General features: G+C 34.1%; 1 long non-coding RNA gene across 1 annotated transcript; it reads right to left on the reverse strand.

The window, feature by feature from the left end:
* Positions 1-529: 529 nt before the first annotated feature.
* LOC128232690 (uncharacterized) lies at positions 530-3,636 on the reverse strand. The gene is made up of 3 exons (XR_008260562.1): positions 2,536-3,636; positions 2,255-2,370; positions 530-1,699 (listed from the first exon to the last, which is right to left on the reverse strand). It is a non-coding gene; the product is annotated as an uncharacterized LOC128232690 (long non-coding RNA).
* Positions 3,637-23,273: the final 19,637 nt, after the last annotated feature.

Genomic DNA, 23,273 nt, shown 5'->3' on the forward strand with positions numbered 1-23,273 from the left:
AACATAACACCCTTATAAATCAAGTTTGCATTTCACGAATTAGTGACATATACATTATCCCAAATTAGGTAATGTTCTAGTGAAAATGCACATTTTTTCTTTTACTTAAACCCTTTGATAGACACATTAATACAATAAAATGCATTTTATTGGTTTTATTATGTAACGGCAATTAAAATATTCACTTATTAATATATATGACATTTCGGCATAACTACGCTCTGGTTGACTTCGGAAAAATACAAAACTCTCATTAATACACTACGGATATGATGAATTTTGAACAAATGTAGGAATAACCGTAGACGTGTGTTGTAGTAATTTGATTGAAGACAATCATCAGTAGGTAAACGCACATGCAAAACAGCGCAATGGTAATCCTGTGATATGTAGGTTGTGGTATTTTTCGTCTTCGGTATTGGCTACTTTTTAATGTTTATAAAACTACTATAGGCGAGTTTTGTAGATAGGAATTACTTCTTTGAACAATTTTTTAAGTACATAAAGGATAATATTATGCATTAATACACTCTGGTAGTTCTAGTACAAACATTTCAGGTATATGTATTTCAAAATTGCCGGAGACGTTTAATGTTATGATCAATCTTGGAATTATACCACGTGTGCATGCATAGATACACTATGGCAGTTTTAACTTTTGTAGTAACTCGATATTTATGTCTGTTGTTTTCCTCATAAATACACTACGGCTATTATTTGATATTTCTCAAACAGCAATTTTGTACTACAGTAGTAGAAAAAGGTTTTCCAAAATATTTCAAAAGTATAATGCTTAAAAAGATGTTTGTAAGGCAACGTTGCGAAATGTTTTTATTATTTCAATCATATTATGCATGTGTGTGCTTGAATCGGAGTAAATTGAAAAAATCCACATAAACACTCTCTGGAATGCCATGTGTGGCTAAACCATGTATGTATAAATACGCTATTTTAGCCGTGCTTAATTTTAATGCACACATCACATTATCACAGTTTTCCAGGCACGTGTCATTCTATGTAAAATTCAGTAATAAAACAAAAGGTGAAAATTATGATTTAAGAAGTGGTGTAACAATGTTTTTGTCTCTAGTTCATTGTTGTTTGGGTCCTTGACGTGTACACCTTAACAGGGCCTATTTTTCACTGTTCAACTAATGGGCTTGTCCCTGTAGTATTCATTATATTATACATATTTTTGTTTATTTTAGTATTTATACATGCATAGAGCGATTACAAAACAATATGTTTTTCATCAAATAAATCAGAAAGGAATTAAAATAACAATTCTCTATCATGATATTTTACTCACATGTTCATTCATTTCCTATATAAATGTATACTTATAGGACTAAAATCCAAATACGGATTCACAATTCATTCATACATCAAGGTTATAAAATGTATAGATCAATTATATACATCATATGAACTTGAGGAATACATAGGGATAAAATTAAACACGACGAAAATCAATAATGATAATACTTTTTCTCCAATCAACAAAGAACACATGTACATAATTATATAATAGAAAAACATAGACCAAAACATAAATCAAAGAATTTGGCTGTAACTATTATATTGCTAAAAATATCGCAAGATTTGTCACGGGAAACAACACCAGTATAATCACAGCATGCGATTAACGAAACGGCAACAGAGTCTAGTAGAGTGTCTGGTGCAATGCAATATCATCGGTCTGTAAAAAGAAATCACATATTGATGAATATGTGTTATAAAGACACGTTGTTAGCGACAATTGCACTGTATATGTGTAATTTCGAAAAATATGTCCTCATTTTAAGCATGAAATGTTTAATTCTATAAAAAACATTAAAACAAACATTATTCGTCCCTTCAGGAACAAAATGTTGACACCTGAACAACATTTTGTTATGATTATTTCATCAATACTATATTGAAAATTTATTTTAATAAATGATTGATCTAAACGGCGCTTTCTTGTACTAGACTCTGAAATTCAAGATGTGCCATTAAACAGAAGAAATAATTTAATGTATGCATTTTCATGAACTTCAGAGGCCATTCATTGTTTCGATTTAAGGGTCATTTCAAACTGCAATTATATAAAAAACATATTATTGAAAATGTTTAGGATACATGAGTTGTTGTTTTCCGTTGCTCTGTGTTTCTGGAGCCATAGTCTTGTTAGACTTGACCTCCATTCATAAACATTCCCTTAAATAAAATAACATTTCATTTGAGTTTTATCTTATAAACATTAGAATTATACTCATGCAAGCTGACTCTGCACTGCACATTGCCAAAGAGGTCAAGTTAAAATATGTCGCTTGTTTGTTTGGATTTCCTTATACGTGTGCTATTCCCGCCGATAAGTTGTTCTGCAACCTAAAAACAGAAACATAAAACACTAAACAGCTGATTGATTTTAAAAGATGCTGTTCATGTTTCATTTTGGTGGTACATGCAACGATCAATATGTTATTAAACCTGATTATGGTTACTATTTAACATTCTACAGCATGTTTGTGATATACTGTAAAAAAGTATTACCATTCTCTCAAACAGCTTATAGGTAGCCGGAGGGTTGAAGCTTTATACATAATGAATCACAAGCGAGATGTCCACGGCAAACCACACACATTAGGTCCACAAATAAGCACTTTGTGTTGGTACACTGTAAATGTTCACTGTCTACAACACCCATGTTCGTTTTTAATTATAAAATAACTTTGATGCATGTTTTTTCCCACTTTCCTTTTGTATTTACTTCTTCCGCCAAAACCTTGTTCTGTCGGCTATTTGTTATAGGATTGAAACATGTCATCGCGTTGCACACATGTTTTGATTATTCCCATGCAGTGGACATAAGCTTCCGGTCCGCAATATTTCATGCCATGTGTTCCCCTCTGCTGAGCATCCTAACTTTGCCATCTCTTTTCGTGGACTGATTTTGCGATTGACCAATATGTCCTTCCGGTGTTTAATGCGTGACACGAAAGTATAGATTTTTTCCAAACGCCAGAGGAACTGATGTTTTAAACTTGTCGGCAAATACAACATGATCATCTTGTGATGTTTTCTCTTCAGTTCTCTACAACTGTTTGAGTCAACCCTTCTTCTATCTTTCGACTTAAGTACGCCTGGTAATTCCTGAGATACCCCATGACACACGGAGCACCAACGATTCTTGAATGGTGACCGTGACCTTTGATCATTGTTTCATAGACAGATATGTATTGGTGCATGTTGTATTAAGTGATGCTCCTTTCCCATACAACATTCATAACAGGGGTCACTGTGGTTCCAACCTTGATGCGACCTTGTGATATTTGTCCGGTTGGTTTATTGTCTATTGCAGTGGTTTTCATGGCAAATGTGACAGCTATTTTGTAATGGATGTTCTGTTGATATATTTGCAGTCACTATGGTTTCCATGATAACTTTAAAGCGATCACGTAATAGATGTCCGGTTGGATTTATAAGAAAGTTATAGCATATATGTCAACAGTTTTAAAAGGAAGCGTAACTAGCGTTAAATGACCTTCAAAGGCAACGTCGCCTTTGAAATGGGTTGTGTTATGTTGATTACGTATTATGTTTATACATGAAATACCGCTGCGTAGTTTTGCATACTTCTAGATTCAAGAACGCTACCAAAGTGCACTTAAGTGACTGATTTAGTTTAATTCAAACATGAAATGTCTACTTTATCGAAGTTAACACACAGTCCGTAAAACAAATATCACAGTAATACCACTGCACAGTTTTGCTCATTTCTTAAATTTAACAGTGATACCACAGCGTACTTCTGATACAAGAGGAAAAGCATAATAATGCGGTTTTATTAAAGCAAATTTACAAATGCCAGAGGCGAATAATGTTGAATGACGATTTTTAAAGAAATACCGTTGCTTATTTTTGCATGGTTATTATATTTGAAAGAAATTCCGTAGTGTAGTAACTGTTTCTAAGACAAAGTACCATAGCGTATTAATGCTGTTTTTAAAATTCACAATCCTTCTTATTTTAATGAAAAACGTACCACATATTTGTGGAAAATGTGCATTTTGCGGCTGTGGAACTGGACGTACCTACTTTTTCGGTACGTTTCAGTCGTCTACAGTATTCCTACAGTAAAACAGTAGCGGTAACCAGCACCCTTGAAAAATTGGTCTGCATTAGGCGGCTACGGTAGCGCGTCGATGTACGGTAGCGGTATTCGAAAGGATATACCGCACAGTTGACTTTCCAGGATCATTAAAAAACTCTAGCTTCCGGCATTTTCGCGACTTAAACACATTGATGACGCGGTCAACATCTATAATCATGCTCTTGTGGCTGTGGATTAGGGCCAAGGATGACAACCTGTCGCTTTTCATTGTCGTTTGCAGGAAGTTTTTTATTCGTTTCATTCCACAAAACGACCTTTCACAAGAGGCTGATGTAGGTGGCATAGTAAGAAGAACCTCGAATATTGTAAATATGCTAGGATACAGGTCCTTGTTGGTCTGCTTTGTGGTCTCTTGTAGTCTAGATAAACTTGCGGCTGCGATGCTCCATCTCACATTCCATTCTGTTTTAAATGTATCAAATGTTTTGTGGCGATCAGGGGCCTTAGCAGCATAATTTGATGGCAGCATGTCGTCCTGCAGATTTTCCAGTTTTGAAAGCAATACATGTTGTGCACTGTATCTGTCTTCGAAGACATTGTACAAAGGTTAATCTGAAATAGTCAGATGGTGTTTGCACCTCAGGATTTGCCCTGTTTCCTGTCGACCAACTCTTCTTGGCATTGATAGTTGAATGTCGAAGCCTGAGCTTATATCCGTTGCTTTCATGTACAGTCCATTCTACACATCAGGATCATCCCTCCAGTCATTGCACAATTTGACAATGACGTATGTTTCTTCAACAGCGTGTAGTACATCATTGCCTTCCTTCTGAAGAAGATTTGTCAGGTTCACGGTAGTACACAATGTGTTGCGCCACTACAAGTGAGATAATGAATTCAAAGCGCAGCACAGCGGACAAATACTGGCCGGCCTTCTCGTCTCCGTCTTCATTAATGGTTTCAAGTGCGTGGACCACTACGAGGAACGCATTTTGGAACGTTTCGAGTGCGTCCGCACGACTGATTCATCGTGTCTCACATAACGAGCGAAGCTTAGTGCGCCGGTTCATTTCCTCTTTCGTTGCGACGTCTCTAGAAAGCTCGTCCCGAAACGCTGCTAGACGATTTGCTGAAAAATTGAACAAGAATCCAATGTCCTGAACTGTGTCCATCAAAGTTCGGACACTCGGGTGGAAACTGGTACTGGAGGCATGATTGCAAGTTCTTCTAGCAGTTGTTGTTTGGTATCTTTATCTATTGAAGTCAAAGTGAGACTATCGAAATCAGGATACGTAGGACTATGTATGGCAATATTGGCACCAGACCGTTTATAATTTCAAATAATAAAGCGCCCGCAACATTATACCAAGCCGATTGGAAATGTTTAATGTAAGGCGTCAACGCGCAGTCTACTGGTATGCAACTTATGATAAATTATATACGGAACATTAATGTCGTGTGAAAATGTACGTTAGAGCAAAGGAAAACGATATATTTGAAATACCAGGTTTCCGATATACTAAAGCGCATTTGTCGGAATTTCATATTTTAGCCCCCTCACCCTCCTATGCCTTCAGTTTTTATTGCAGATTTGGCATTTTTATTTTTTTGGTTTTTCTGAAAAATGTGTAGGCCGCGGCCTACAAGGCCTAAAGCTACGCCCCTGACAATGGTAGAACCTTTTCAAATGTTGTATAACAATATATCATACAAAAGTGTTCATTTAGAAGTTAACAACATACATAAGTAGTTTAAAATTATATAAATTGGGGATTGAAATAAACATTTATCTCAAAAGTTGATTGGTATTTCTAATTACCAGAGCTTCTTTTAGTTTAATAATTATATTCTTGTCATTTGATTTCAATAATTATAGAAACTAGTACACAGAAGGATGCATGTAATAAAAACGTTATTAATATTTCTTTCTAAGTCAACCATAGCATTGATAGATAAATATAAAATGGAATTCATCTTCAATATCTATAAAATCTAACAATATCTTTTTTCGCGAGGCGTTCGATAACGTGCATATTTACCAGTCTGAATTCAAATGGATACACAGGTAGTCTAAGCCAAGAAAAGCATAAAGGTAGGCTTTTCGGCAAAACATTAAAATACTGTTCATACTTTTTGAACTGACGCCATGATTATAAGTGTGTCGGTGAACATATTGGTAGATAAACTTGACCAAGATAAGAACGTATTTGAAAACGGCTGTTTGATTTGGGGTTTATTTGTCTAGGTTTCCTTTTTCATTGATTCTCATTTTTTTCTTAAGACGTTGTTGAGTTTTTGATGTCGTCTCATAATATTTTGTGATCATATAAATTAAGGTATTCCTTTGAAGATACTGTACTAAGAATGACTATATGTATTGACGTTTTGGTATTTTGATGGTCGTTTTAACAATAAAAGGTTAAGACGGGGCAGAGGGTATAAAATTGGGTTGTTTGTGAATTTTGCTGTAATCTAACATATGTACTTGCATATACTGCTATCAAACTTTGTGAATTAATGTATCAATGGTAAAATATATATCAATAAATAAACTAATCTGAACCAAACCTTTTACGAATCAAGCTTTCAACACTGGCATGATTGGTATAAATTGATGACGACGATATGTGTACGGCACAATAATTTTTACTTCTGTTTTGGATTTTTTATGTAATTTTATGTTGAAAAGTGTTCTTAAAATAAATATAGGTGCAACGATACCACTTATATATTCGTTTGATGTTGGTGTTTGAAGTTATCAAAGTCAATTCATGTTGTTAACATAAAAAAAAATCCCTTGGTAAAATTGAGAACTTGAATCAACGACGTTATCACAGCGTGTTGTGCTTAATATGTAATCACAATACTTTTAATGAAAGAAAGCAACAGCATGATAAATGTTGCCATTGATGGTTATATTTTCAAGGCAGCTATTACTATGTAGTCATTTTTATTGTTAGCTAACTATGGTGAAGGCCAGGTTTTAAAATATGTTCAAGATAAAAAGAAAATGTTGTTTCGGGCTGTGAAGAATTTACACATCAGGAATTTGACAGAAAATGTTTGGAAATGAGTTAAATTGAAAAGGCATTACGTTTCAACTGCCAAAATATGTTAAGTTTGTATGTTCTCATAATTGTATTGTAATTCATCAAAACAAAATAAATTGTTGAAAGTCTTAAGCATTAAATTCTACAAAAACAGAAGGATGCCTACACATGGCTCCTCGAGGACAGAAGGTTGCAACCAAAAACAGGACAGGGTGCATCATCCTCATTTATTTAACTCTTTCGCTTGAGCCCTAGGTGAACATACGATTCTAATAAATTATGTGATATTTATAAATATAATTATATATTTATATCATCTATTAAATGTACAACGTCTAAGTATTTTTGGCCCTCGTATGTTCCGACATGTAGATAATGGGAGATTTAGACTTGTGACCTTTTGGGGGGAAAATGCACACTCTCATCAGATACATTATTTTGCTGTTTTGTATGACTGTGTAATACCAATATATTCGTAAGACTATCTCAACAGTAGCTCTAGCTGCATTGGTCGAGACAAAGATAGAGCTTCTGTGGATCTTACAGCTGCTGTAAAACCTTTACAAACAAATTATAAAGCTATGCAGTTCTAAATGTATCATTCAGCTTTATTTATATTCGAATGGTCACTATCTTAGTATTGTAACATTTGAGCCACTTGGTATGCCGACCAGTAATTCTCAATATATCATTGGCTGACGAATGTTTTAATGCACTCATGTGTTTAGCCTATATTTCCTGCCATGTTTACATACTCCAAATTGTTTGTCTTTGTCTGGTAGATAACCGAGTAAGTGTTTTGAATATAAGATGCCCTCCTTAAAAATGCTTGTTAAAAGAAAGAGTATATGTAAAACGATGAGAAATACAAATATATTGACTGCGATACTCAGAAATTGAATGGTGGCTTGTTTTTTGCTGGTTTCATGGTCTTGGGCCATATTTCCTCTCTTTCTTTAGACAAGAAACTCTAATATAAAACACAAAAAATCAAGTAACCTGTTGTCATCTGTAACGTCAATACAGGCTTCAGATGTTGAAATTACGATGTAGCCTTATGTCCTCGCCTAAAGGAAAATGACTTAAGCTCTCAAACCAGGAACTTCATCCTTTTTAACGATCACATTATTCTAACTCGGATACCCTCTCGCCTTGTCATAGATCAAAAGATGTTTGGAGTATCTTGGAATAACATCATTGTCTTTTCTAAATGTTTAAAAGAATTATGTCAACCACAAATAACTAAACAAACTAAATTGAAAATACAAGAAAGACTCTACGTGTTAAAGAAATATTTTTTTTTCATATGAAATAATGTTTCATTTATAATTACGTTTATTTGTTGTTATTTTTAAAAATAATTTATCGTTTGTTTGTTCTATTTTGAACGATCTCCGTATGCTGTACCTTTTTATTGCCATGCTTATATAGCTAATTGTCAAAGGCATATTTAATGCCGAATCTGCAAAAGGACTTTGGAACTTGAAACTTTTGTTGTGTATCACTTTGTCAAAAGGCACCGTAATTAGAAAATAAATTGCCAATTTATTATTTCGTGTTTTCGCCCCTGATTTGGTGGCCTTTCGCCTTTGAAAACCGCTAAAAACTGCATCTTCTCGCCTTTTTGCCATGAAAACTGCCAAACACGAAATCACCACAAGAGACAATATTTTAGGCAGACGACGTGACAATTTAATTAAAATAAATATGATTGGTCTTCCTTTTGCCTCGTTTAAAACTTTTTACAAGTTATGTATATGTAAAAAATGTAATTATATTTAATTGTCTAAATATAATGTAATATACAGGTTACATGCCCGGCTGGTCCAATAAATAAATATGTTGTAACCAGCTATATTAGCTCAAAAGAAAAAGTCCACACTAGAGTCCGGTTGTTTCACGGTTTATTGTAGAGAGTTCGGTAATCACGGTAATCATGAGAATAACCACTAAGTAAACTTATATTTACATCTATGTATATTCCGCATTCTGAAAATAGATAAATACAATCATAAGAATAAGATAATACTTAATCTTATACAACTTATATATATATATATATAAGTATACAGTATAATGACATACAAAACATATCCGACTGTACATACAATAGGCTATCTAACAATGGCTTACCATATGTGGAATGAAAGGACATTTATACGCTCTCAACCTTCTCTCTCCCGTGATGGGTTAGGACAAGTCCATGACTGAGGTTAGCTGTAATAAGGATCATTTTAAAAGTGTAAAAGATGTAGAAAAAGTTATTGTAAATTGATTAGTTAATAATTAGTTAGATAAGAATTTACCGCCATCTTGAATTCGAGAAACTCGTGCAGAAAAAATAAATGTGTACTAAATGCATTTTTCGTAATACAAAGCACATATTAACTCATTGCAAATACAGAAAGGGTAATTGCAGATACAGTATCAGAAATAATACGCACCAAAACATATGTCCAAATCCTGCACAAAAAACCAAAGTTGACTTCTAAGAGAAGTCCAACCTCCCTCATCAAACTCTGAATAAGAACTGCAATCATGTGACAGATTACATGATTGAAATGGCGGGAAAAACTATAATCCTATGCCGACATGGTCATGGTCAGAAGACAGGTAATTAAAAATACAATGGTCACAGTGAATGAACTAAAAGAACATGAAAAGGTTACACACAACCAATTCTTAATTCATACAAAGAATTGTACCCTGTTACAATAAGCACATTAATAGGAATATACACGTTATATAGGAATCCTATCCAAAACTCTTAATTATACATTCGTCATAAGTGCAAACATCCTCTGTTTAGAATGTTATGTCGGAACCTATTAACTTTAATGTATAGATGTATTTTTGTGGAAATTCACGAGTGAGCAGAAGTTGAATTTTGCCCATCTATTTAAATTTAAATTGTGGAAACATCAGATAAAGTTATCATCACATTGTATATAAAACTTAGTTCAATGAAGATCCAGCCGTTTAACAAAGTGTTTCCTAGTAAACTCCATCGAAGGAATAATTATAAAAATAATATTATGATGCAAAGATCTTACAAACTAGCAATCACATGAATAATGTATATCCATTAAATTTATTGACACGTCATTTACAAAGCAGCGTATTTGATTCATATAATAGCATATGATATATTAAGATTCTACTTAAAACAAAAAGTGCATTTTCATATTTATTCTAATACCACAAACATTGACATTAACCAATACTATAACAAGCAGAGAAGTAGAATTGATAAGGCCTTTCAAAAGAGGCGATATAAACTGCAGTCACTGTAAAACAATACATAAGGCATCAAATGACGATTATATAAATGTGTTATATGATTGTAAAACAAACACAACAACTCGACGACATTATTTAATCAATTAAAAATATCGTTACAGCTGTATCAATGAACTCAGTGGTTGAATAACTTGTACAAAATAATAAGGCGTTTTTCTAAGGCTCGTTGATTTGGGAGCTATTTGACTAGGTCTCATTATATAACACCCGTTTCTCATTTGCATGTTGCAAACAGTTGATGTGAGTTGTTATCACACTGCATAATAATATCAATGGCAAATAAGTATTACTACAGTATCCTCACGGCACAAACGTTCGATGGGCTAATAAGTTATATATCTTCTTCCAGCCAAATTATATATTTTGATATGTTGCAAATGATTTACATACTTTGTAAGTTTTTATCCAAAATTATAAATAATCAAAATGTTTAATTGCAGAATAATTTAAACAAATGAAATTGAAATACACAACAATTACCATTGAAGACGCCGATGACAATGACCAAATACAATCCATCAACATACACAATAAATACATGCAGCTATAACTAATATACAATAAATATTTAGCAAAACTACACGAGATTCACAATTGGCAATACACTTGAATACATTGTGAAAACACCGACTGATTCCAATGTTGTTTTAATATTGAGAAGAAAAGAGCGTACATTTAACGGAAACAATAAATGAGGTAACACGAAAAACAATATTACTAATGTCTGTTGCCAATATATATGTGTTCAGCAAACATAAACAGTAATAATTGTTAAGCTTTCAGAGTGGCCCCAAGTGAAAATCGAACCGTGGCCCATACGCCGAGCGTTTCTGAATATAGTTAAAAAATAATATTCTCCTGCAAGTACTACGTTGTGAGAAATATTTGAAATACTTTAATGAAGTATATTCTTAATATATGTTCTTTTTTAGTTGCATACCTCGTCAAATGACCATTGTTCATTTATAAACACTCTGCCTGGTTGGTCAATATTTATCAAATAACATCTATAAACTTATCAAATGATTTAAATGTGTACGCAAGCTCAACAATTACCTGTGGAAAAATTATCGAAGTGTTATACAATTGACTGCAGGCAAATAACACGAAACGCCCTAGATAGTAAACAATGCGATAACCATTTCTGGTTTGAAAGGTCAGACAAATCACAAACTAAAACAATCAATTAAATCACTCCTTAATGGCTAGCAAGTTATTTTCACCGCCGGTAGTTACAAGGCTGACCTTTGCCCAGAAGATGTTTCTGATAGTTCAACAGCGCGTTTGCAATTTAAAAGATCAAATACGTGTTTCCTAAATCGCGATCCAGTAAGAAAGTACAGCATAAAGTTGGCGGCATGGTTGATGTAGTATAATTGGTTACAGACAGCCCATACTATTTCCTGCGTTGTGGTCATTCCAACCTTCTGGTCTATCCACAGAGAGCGGCCGAACACGAAAATTGCTACAGGTGTTTCACCAAGTAAAAACACGGTGTTCACAAGGAGAATGGTCACTGTGATTTGGGTTGAGTGTCTTCTGAGAGACGACATAATGGGAACTCCGGATTCGAGTGTTCGTGGTTTCGTGAATTTAGAGGGAAATGAACCGCACTTGGCAAATTTACTGATAATTAGCACTCCGCCTGTAACAAGAATTAACATTGGTAAGGCAAAGCTGGTCGCCAATTGGATAGGTGAAAATATCTCGTTGTAGAATTTACGGTAGTTGTCGTCATTTATCCAACAAATATACATTGCATTGATAGCGCTTGTTGTGTTTTCATATGTAATGAAAATGTCTGTTTCATTAACCATCAGATTAACGTTTGCGTCCGACAAAGTGGTATTTTCATGTGGCCTAGGTGATGCGTCGTTAGTTATGTTCTCCAATATTTCTTCGTTAAAGTTGTGATGGCTGCCTGTGTCTCCAGTGGGTGAGTTTTCTAATTGCAAGCTAAAACCATAAAGAATGTGTATTTCTAGTGAGATGATAATAAGTGTTAACACAACGGACGTTACGGTTGCGATCGTTGGAGTACATTTCTTCTTAGCAACAAAGGGGGCCCATGTGCTAATAACTCTTTCAATAGTAATCACCGCCAAACAACAACTCGAAACGTTGCTGCCCACATGGACAAGGAAGAAATGTATCTTGCACATTATATCGCTAAGGTGTCGTATCTCTATCCCGAATAAGTAAATGAGCCACCATCTAGGCAAAGCTACGAGAATCAACAATATGTCAGCCAATGCCAAGAGTGTCAGGAACACTGTCGTTGATGTTTTACGTGTTTTACGTCCCATGAGAACAATCATTGTAATGATGTTGCCAACAAGCCCAAAGGAGAAAATGATGGGAGATCCAACTATCCAAATCGTCCTAGCTACTTCAGATCCTCCACTGTGAGATGCATCCATTTTAAGATTTATTTAATAATGTTTTTGCCCATACATCAGTTCTCTTATTCCTTTAATTTGTCCTACCTATGTTAATATGGTTGCGATGTCTGCTCTCTTTATGACGGATGTTCGTATTTCTTCTCCATTTAAATACTTGAAAACAAAAAATAAATTTAACGATTGAGCATGTAGTTAAAATTAATTAGTAGACAAATGTCTTTGATTATATCCTTAAATGGCAACTTAAAACATAAAAACCTTTCTATTTTAAATTATATGATGATCAAAGGAACTTACAACAGTATTAAATACTTCTAAAATGCCAAAAACTTTGGAGAATAAGAAAAGTCTTTAATCTTATATTTCAAAATTTATTTTCTTATCATTATGTAAATTTGTTACCATCATCGTACAGTCAGTCCCTCATTAAAATGGGTAATGATGTTTAGTTACTACAAACTTTTGATGATGACACAAAACAGAAACACAAACAAATCTGTTTGGGAAGCGCCAATAGACATAACGTTATTTTTTAATACGTGGGGTAACGTATTATCTCATTATAATGCTTCTTTTTGGAGAACAAACGCATTAATTGTGACATTATTTATTTCATTTCTGGGCATGCCATCTTTATTATTTTTAATCAAAGTAGTCCAATTTCGAACGTATTTAGTTGCGTTTGAATTTACATAATTAACATATAAACAACTTTTGATTATATCGTTGTAAAGAATCTCGCAAAACTAATCACTACTGTTGTTTTTGTTCGCTTTGCTCTAATTAATTTGCAAGTTACCATAATGCTTGGATTAGTTGTAATCAAAACCATTTAAATTGAACTGGAGCAGTATACGTTTATTAATATACATCTTCTAAGTTAATACATATAAATAGCGCTACTTTCTGATCAGTGTAATTATTCGAGGTGTACTGTTATATATTCTGTATTCACGAAGGAGCAATCATACATTGTAAGTATATTGTATCTTTTTTCGTAGAATATATTGTTACTGATAAAAAACGTAGACTGTTGATGAGTTGTGTTTCATTTGTCCTTTACGTATTCCTTCTACACTGGTAACTACCAGGACATTCCAAGCAGTATAAACAGATTGTCTTCCTTTAAAATGTTATTTTCATCAAATCCAAAGCAGTCGACATATTTGATTGACACAAACATAAAAAATACTCATACAAGTTTAGCTTTGCAACGAAACAAACAGAGGCGTGTTCAAGACGGGCGAGAAGTTAACAATTTAATCTATCCCAGCCGAGCACGAGTTTAACATGCGCTTATCACATAAACAATAACTTATAATGCGTCCTTCATTTATCTATCAGTATAATTTATGCCTTGAGAATCGGTATTATACATATTGTCAAAGACAATGCGATAATTTACTAAACTGGTAATTGTCGTGTTTTTGCATGAAGATTTTTCATCCATTTCTCTAGGACAACCGAGAACCCGCAAACATTAAATGGCCGAAATCAGCCTCCAAGTACAAAGCATGAATTTAAACATATAAGGTAGTTCTTAAAATTCAATAAACAATTTACATGTTCATTGCATTGCTGTTATTATGTACAATGGCCTAAACACAGACACATTTGACCATTATTGCTGTAATGCCGACAAATAAAAACACCTTGACAGACAAACGGCATCATCAAAATATAAATTGCGGATATGTTTGTAACAACACAGCACGTAAACGCACTGTTGCAGAGTACATAGAAGTCATAGGAACACATTATTATTAGTTCATTCAAAACTTCGCAATAAGCGCAGCTATCAACCGTTAAGAATGCCATGTGGGAAAATGTGTGTAAAACTGTATTGATGAGCAAGTGTATTTTAGCCCATTTCATTGAAATTTGAATTGAGGAAAAATTAATAGATACATAAATCATTACCTTGCAGATGAAACTCAATTTTATTTGCATCTTTGTGCCAAAATATTGGTATTTCTAAATACCTAAAATAAAAGAATAGCAATAATAATAAATAATAATAACAATATAATGCAAATTATCTTAAAAACAAGAAATACCGGAATGCGAATAAACCAGGTTTTCAAAGATCGATTAAAGTACTTCAGCTATCGTTGTGAGATTCAGATTTAACCCATTTTCCTATTTTTAGTAACAGTGACTTTGACACCGAAGTAAACTATTTGAATAATTTGAATAATGAGTACATGATGACCATCAATGTTGCAAAGGTGACGTAAGTGACACAAGTTTGTTTTTATAGTGAGCCTGACCTTCAACAGAACGGAGCCCGAAAACAATAACAATCGAGCTCTCCAGATGGTCTTAATACACACTGAATTTGGTGTCCATATGATGAACTATACTGTAGGTATTCGCTGAAAACGAATTTTCTATCTTTATTTACGGAGACATTGACCTTTGACTAAATGGACCCAAAAGCAATCCCAAGCGAGCTGTTGACGACCGGCAGACCTACCGACCGCCCGCCAACGACACCATTATTATAATCCGGTTTTCGTTAATAATACATTCGGACTTAAAACAAGGAACGCATTTTCATACTTTATTCTGATATTACACCGATTAACAGTTACCAATACTTTAACAAGCAATAAAGTGGAGTTAAGAACGACGTTCGAATGAGCCGATTTAAATAACAGCGAAGTATTCAGGAGACCTTTTTATGTCATATAACTTTGTAAGCAAACACAACAACTCAACGACAATTTTATAAACACAACAGAACAGAACAGTATTTCATTTAGACTTGTACAATATACATCGTCTACAATACATACATGTTTTCATCAAGTGTGGTGAACGTGTTTATACAATAGTAGAACATTTATAAATGTTGTATAACAATATATCATACAAAAGTGTTCATTTAGAAGTTAACAACATATAGAAGTAGTTTGAAATTATATAAATTGGGGATTGAAATAAACATTTATCTCAAAAGTTGATAGGGTATTTCCAATTACCAGAGCTTCTTTAAGTTTAATAATTATATTCTTGTCATTTGATTTCAATAATTGTAGAAACTTGTACACAGAAGGATGCATGTTTTAACGACGTTATAAATATTTCTTTCTAAGTTAACCATAGCATGGACAGATAAATATAAAATGGAATTCATCTTCAATATCTATAATTTATCAAATCTATCAATATCTTTTTTCGCGAGGCGTTCGTTTATATGCATATCTACCAGTCTGAATTCAAATGGATACACAGGTAGTCTAAGCCAAGAAAAGCATAAAGGTAGGCTTTTCGGCAAAACATTAAAATACTTTTCATATTTTTTGAACTGACGCCATGATTATAAGTGTGTCGGTGAACATATTGGTTGATAAACTTGACCAAGATAAGGACATAATAGAAAACGGCTGTTTGATTTGGGGTTTATTTGTCTAGGTTTCATTCTTTATTGTTTCTCGTACGCACGTTACAAACTGTTGATACATGTGTTCATCAACATTGAATAATACTATAAACAGTAACCATCAACAATGCGCGCGACCACTTAATTTTGTTATTGGCTGATGAGGCAAAAAGTATGACTATATTTTGATACATTGTACATGATATGCATTTTCTTTATGTTCTGTTCAAACAAATATTTTTAATCAAATTGTCAATCGAAGCCTGGTTAAAAAAACAAATCCCCATAATCACCATTCTACGCAGACGTTAATGGCGGACAGGAATTTCTAGCAGTTACAACTAAATGACACTAAACATTTAGCAAAACTTCAAAAGAGTAAGAATTAAGAATAAACGTGAAGACATTCTGAACACCCAATGATTTTAAGAAATGTGGTTTGACATTAAACACCAGTAAGAGTCGTGCATGTAACAAAAAAGGAGATGAACAAAAAACGAGAAAAAATGAAACCAATGTTGATTATCCATCCTGATGTGTTTCATAGTTTAAAATGCTATAACTGCCAAGTTTGTTAGGATACGAACCAAGTAAAACTCGTGATGCAATATGCCAGGTGTCTATAAATATATTACAAAAAATATGTTTCGTGTTGTAGGTATGCCGAAGGCGCTATTACATTTTTTTCTTTTTTATCCACTTGTCCTTGTTCGGTTTATGCTATACATCCAGTGCCTGTGTTAACCTTACACATACGCTGCGAGTTCAATTCATTTGACGAAGAGATAAATAATGGTGCGATGGAAACACCCATGGCAAGCACAGTATTCAAGAACTTTCGACCATCTTGTTTGTTTTACAGCACCAAAGAGACAACCAGACAAACAAGCTAAAATGCACTTAGTATACCACAATGTTATAATCATTTAATTACAGACTGAAAAATAAGTTTGAAATTTATTAGAAATATTCCGGTTACAATCCCGGTTTTTTGCCAACGGTGAGCGATAAGTTGCTTTACCTAGTGGTTACGATGCTGATGACCATAACCGTAGCCGAAAACCATGATAATGTTTTATGGCACAATAGCCCACAGCCAAATGACAACCAGGCAAACAAACTAGATATTTCAGATAGTTTATATTAATTAATTGACTAATTATTCCTTGTTGGAACTGTCATTACTAACACTCGGGAAAAGGTTTTGGGCTTAACGCGAATGGCCTCGGTTAAAACCACTAAAATGATTCCGGAGTTCCTAAACGGATAACATGTTAATTTCTTTGCCTAGTAGTAACAAGGCTGACCTTTGTCCAAAAAATGTTTCTGACATTTCAACAGCGCGTTTACAATTTAGAATATCAAATACTAAATCACGATCCGGTAAAAAAGTACAGCATGAAGTTGATAGCATGGTTGATGTAGTATAGTTGGTTACAGACAGCCCATACTATTTCCTGCGTTGTGGTCATTCCAACCTTCTGGTAAATCCACAGAGAGCGGCCAAACATGAAAACTGACACTGGTGTTTCGCAAAGTAGAAACACGGTTTTTACAACGAGAATAGTAACTGTGATCTGGGTTGAGTGGCTTCTGAGAGAACTTCCGGATTCGTGTGTTCGTACCTTCATTGATTTTGAAAAAACATCAGTCTTTGCCAATTTACCGATAATGAATAGCCCCCCCCCCTCTCTCTCTTTCAGGAGAAGGGACATTGGTAAGACGAAGTCGGTAGCCAACTGAATTTGTGAAAATATCTCGTTGTAAAATTTATCGTATCCGTCATCATTAATCCAACAAATATACCTTTCATCGGCAGCGTTTGTTGTGTTATCATGTGTAACTTTACCATCAGGTTTACGTTTATGTCCGACAAAGATGCATTCTCATGAGATCTGGAAGATGCGTCTTTAGTAATGTTGTCCAGCATATCTTCATACGTGTCGTCATGGCTGGCAATATTTACAGTGGGTGCGTTTACTGTTTGCAAGCTAAAACCATAAAGAATATGACTTTCCAGTGCGGTGATAATAAGTGTTACCACTGCGGACATTATCGTTGCCAGCATTGGTGTACATTTGTTTTCAGCAATAAAGGGGGCCCAGCTGCTAATAACTCGTTCAATATCAATGACGACCAAGCAAGTTTTTGACACGTTGCCTACCACATGGACAAGAAAAAACTGTACTTTGCACATTGCATCGGTAAGGTGCCTAATATATATCCCTTATAAGTAAATAAACCACCATCTAGGTAAAGCTACGACCATCACCAATATGTCTGAAAATGTCAGAAGTGTCAGGAACACTGTCGTTGATGTTTTACGTGTTTTACGTCCCATGAGAACAATCATTGTGATGATGTTGCCAACGATTCCAAAGGAGAAAACAATTGGAGATCCAACTATCCAAATCGTCCTAGCTACTTCAGATCCTCCACTGTGAGATGCGTCCATTTGAAAACTTATGTTTATTATTGACAATTTAATACAAGTACACAAACTGTTCTTCCTACTTTATGTTATTTGGTTACGACGTCTGAAATCTTTACAAGATTTGCGTATTTCTTCATTTAAATACTAATGATCAATTTCTCGATCATTAATTAAATTGAACATGAATGTAATTAATTAAAATTGCAAAGAAGAAAGGCTTTTAACTCTGCTGTTAATGAAAACATTAAGCATATACAATATTTTCCGTGTATTTCAATTTAATTAAAGGTACACTTAAACACTATTAATAAAATTCCGAAATGCCCAATAATCTGAGATTTATACGTTGGACCTCTTTGAAACATTCTTGTGCAATATCTAAAAAAAGATATAATGGATGCTTTAAAGCTGCACTCTCACAGATTGAACGTTTGACAACTTTTTTTTTATTTTTTGTCTAAGAATGAGCCAATTTTTGCGAAAATCCATGGAAACCAGTTAATATATAATACTGCTGACAAAAAATTAGATCGCAGATTTTTATATTAAAGTTCAAAAATTGATGTTTTTTGCATTTTTCTTTAACAGTTAGTAATGGTTTAAGCCATAACACATTATCTTCGAACGGAAATATGAAAATCTACGATCTGATTTTTTGTCAGCAATCTTATATCACTGGTTTGCAGATATTTACGCAAAAATTTGCTCTTTCCAAGACAAAAAAAAAGTTGTAAAAATGGTATATCTGTGAGAGTGCAGCTTCCAGGGGACATTGAATGAGAACAATTACAATCATAAATGAAAGAAGTGGTGTAACATATCTCCTTTGTAAACATTCGACATAAATGTCATTTAATAGCATATCAAGGAGCACAAATACGTTGTTTTTGAATATTTGGCTTTAAATCTCCATCCAAAGAGATGAATTTGCGACAACTATGCTCTAACATATTTTGTGTATCAAAGATAATAATTGAATTAAATACAAATAGACTTTAATCATAAAGGTTCTCTATTTATTATTCCATTAAAGATGCAATACTATTAGAAATCAAAAGTAACTTTATATAAGTTCAAACCTTATAGTTGTAATAAACCTGTTAAGGCCAAATAAAAAAATAGGTGCGTTTCAGGTAACGCTGCCAAAAAAATAGGGTAGGTAGGTCGGAACATTTTTTTTTTTTTTTTTTTTTTTTTTTTTTTGATATATTGATTTCAGTAACTGTTGACTCAGAAAGTAACAAAAATAAAAGTAATCAATTTTCAGGTTTATCAGTAGTTTTTAAACATGTTCCATGCTTTAAAGGAAACATTCTTTATTTGTCTGGTAAATACTTTGACAATGATGGTTGGATTTCAACTAAGTTATGGTACACCACTCTGCTATTATTTGAGACTTTCCAGGAACGGTTTTACTTTTCTTTATGCATCCTTTTGCTTTCAATCACCCTCTGTAGAATGCTAACCTCCCTGTTACATAATTACATGAAGAGTGGGACAGCAAATTTACCATATAAGCCATCAGCCAAGGAAACCTCAATGCTGTCAAGAGGACCTGGGGGTTCAGGTTTGAAGAACAAGTAACATGCAGGTTTTATTGCCAAAATTGCACACTTAAGTCTGACATATCAATCCGAAAGTCAGTATCTGACTCATTTGTATCTGACAAGAAAATTTATATTTCAAGAATTGAAATATACCTGCCACACAAGCACAAACTACCCGTAATTCACCTTAGAGTTCGGACAATCTAAAAATTCGGACGTCCATTATTATTTTCAAAAATAATTTATTTTAGGTACCTAATTTTCGGACACCCAAAGGACATTGATTGTAACTTTTACATTTACTAAGTCTCACAAACAAATATTATTGATCTTTATCGTTACAATGCCTGGCTAGATTACCTAACCGTATACATCACTGTGATAAGTTAGTTAGTTACTACCCATCCTAAACGATTTATTGCCTGTTGAAAAGGATGTGTGATATATTTAATGGAGGATTAAAAAAACAACAAGGGCAATCAAGAGATTAAGAAAACACAGATATGACATGTATGTAAAACGATCCGCCAATAAACTTTGAAACTTGTACCACACTTTTAATATAGACTTTATGAAGCAATAATCGTACAGTAATACTCATTGTGACATCAATAAAAATCAACTCATTCAATGATACAGGTAACTATTTAATGTGATGAATTAAAGTTAGAAATGCAATACTTAAGTTACAATCGAAAACACCACTCAGAAACATTAATCCTGCATAGCAATATCCATGCTCTCCATGAGATCCTCGTGTGTATAACTGAGAGTTATGTGACGTCACACAATGTGACTGTTTGATCTTAAGCCGATAAAAGGTGTTTATTCATTTCAATGCATGTATAAAATGGTGTTGAATGGGATTTTAATTAACTTGATGAAGGAGTTACACATATAGGCATAATAACCATTGATAACTACGGATAAATTAATGAGTGGTAAAATGCAGACATGAAGAAAAAAGGCAGGTTTACCATACATGTAGATAAACATGTAAAAATGGTTATTTTCTATTAATTCGGAGAGGGAAAAATTAATTATTTTAAGGTGTCCGAACTCTAAGGTGAAGTACGGTAAATACATTTAGAAATATATTATATAATATTGTCAACTTTACGTACATACATTTCGTAACAAATGCTTTTCGTACCCAAATCACATTTTTTTCAGGGAAAAATAGGTTAGGGTCGGCGGGAAAAAATAGGGTCGGTCGGGTAACCTGAAACAGACCTATTTTTTTATTTGGCCTTATCTCAGTAGATAGTGGCCTTTTGTAGATAATTCGGGGTTATATCGGTTAATGAACAATGGTAAGGGAACTCAGTCATTTAAATAATTTGTACTCTTTGTTTTACGTTAAAACCGAACCGCAGTTTGTACTCTTGGTTTTACGTTAAAACTGAACTGCCCTGTGCAACCGGCAGTTCAACAAGTCCTATCGGATAGCGACGCTGTTCATCGATAACGCTAATTACTTTTCGCCTGTTCCCCGTAGACTCTTTAAATGTTTAATGACTTGCCCGCTAAAATGACTTATGCTTCTTTCGGAGCCATGCTGTGTGTACATAACGTTTTTTTTATTTAACAAACAAAACAGGGTTTAGTTGAAAGCAAATGAATACGTAACACTGATAAACAGCTTGTATTAAATATTAAATTCAAGTCATGGTAGGGAAATTATTGTTTGAATTCAACATACTCAGTCCGGACGAAAACAGGGCACGTGTCTTGAGGGCAAATTACACCAATTCGGATGTGGCTACTCAGTGTTACATGTTTTTTCCCCTTTTTTAAAACACATGACAGTGAGTTAAAGCATGGTTATACCATTTAAGACTCTTGGCTACTTTCCACCTTTAAAGGTTTTGAGGCTGAATGGAATTGTGTTTTTAATAACAGGCTGAACATGTTGAATCTATTTGATCTTCTGTTTTGTTTTCTTGTTCATCGCACTGTTTGTATTACTACGCCGGATGTGGTCAGTTAATCGAATACACAATGGTTACGTTCAACCAATTGTATTTTTCTTATAAGAAACATGTTCCAACGTTGTTTAGTATTTAGAAAACAAGTGGAACATTCTTCCCATATATGGTGTCGGGGGTCATGAAACACCAGAAATCAGTGTTATTTCGCGTGCAATTTTGTCAATCGGCTATAAAATATAGAGGAAATTTATTAAGTGGTCTCTGTCCTTAAAATCAGTGCAAGACTTACTTGAAATTAAAACGGTGCACAAAAAGGTGATCAATCATATAATTTAGTTGAGGCTATGCTATACTATTTCATTTCCAATGTCACCGACTGTTTTAGCAATAAAACATGCGGGGCGTCATTGAAAGAGCTGGTTTTAAATATAGACTAATATGGACTATTTTAGAAATCAATATGAACCAATGCATATGCAATCTGATATACTAAATCAATACCCAGGTCACACTGACGTTACGAGCATCGTACGAGGTACGTCCGTGTTCCTTGCGATTTCCACACGACTTTTTCTGCGATGTCCGTACATATATATCATTCGATTGCATCCTTCAAAATATCGTACGGGGCCCGAAGGCAGAAGCTTCGACTGCACGTACACCGAACGGATTTGGATTGGTGGAATCGTACAAATTCATAAAAAGTACCGACATCGTAAGGATATATGATTTAGGCCTAACCAAATTAATGAAAGGCGAATTAGAAAATTAGACATTTTTTTTAAAAAGTCATGTTGCCTGTTGTACCTAATTTAATTGACACCAGTATACGGCACGTTTTACCAAACGTTAAGGCACTATTTCCTGGTCATATTGCGACATGGACGAACTTCAATGCAAAATACGGCTAACAAATAGTTCGTTTGAAACGATGGTTACAATTTGTATTCATAAGGATGTTTACAGGTCATGTAGAATGTAAATTGTGGCTTTTTTATTTGTCATCAGAAACATTTGCACGTTTTACCAAAAGTCACGGCACTATTTCCAGGTCATATAGCGGCATGCACGAACTAAATGCAAAATGCGGCTAACAGATAGTTCGTTCGGAACGACTGTTGTACAGTG

This window comes from Mya arenaria, chromosome 4, assembly GCF_026914265.1.
Source record: "Mya arenaria isolate MELC-2E11 chromosome 4, ASM2691426v1".
In the NCBI taxonomy this organism is placed as follows: Eukaryota; Metazoa; Mollusca; class Bivalvia; order Myida; family Myidae; genus Mya; species Mya arenaria.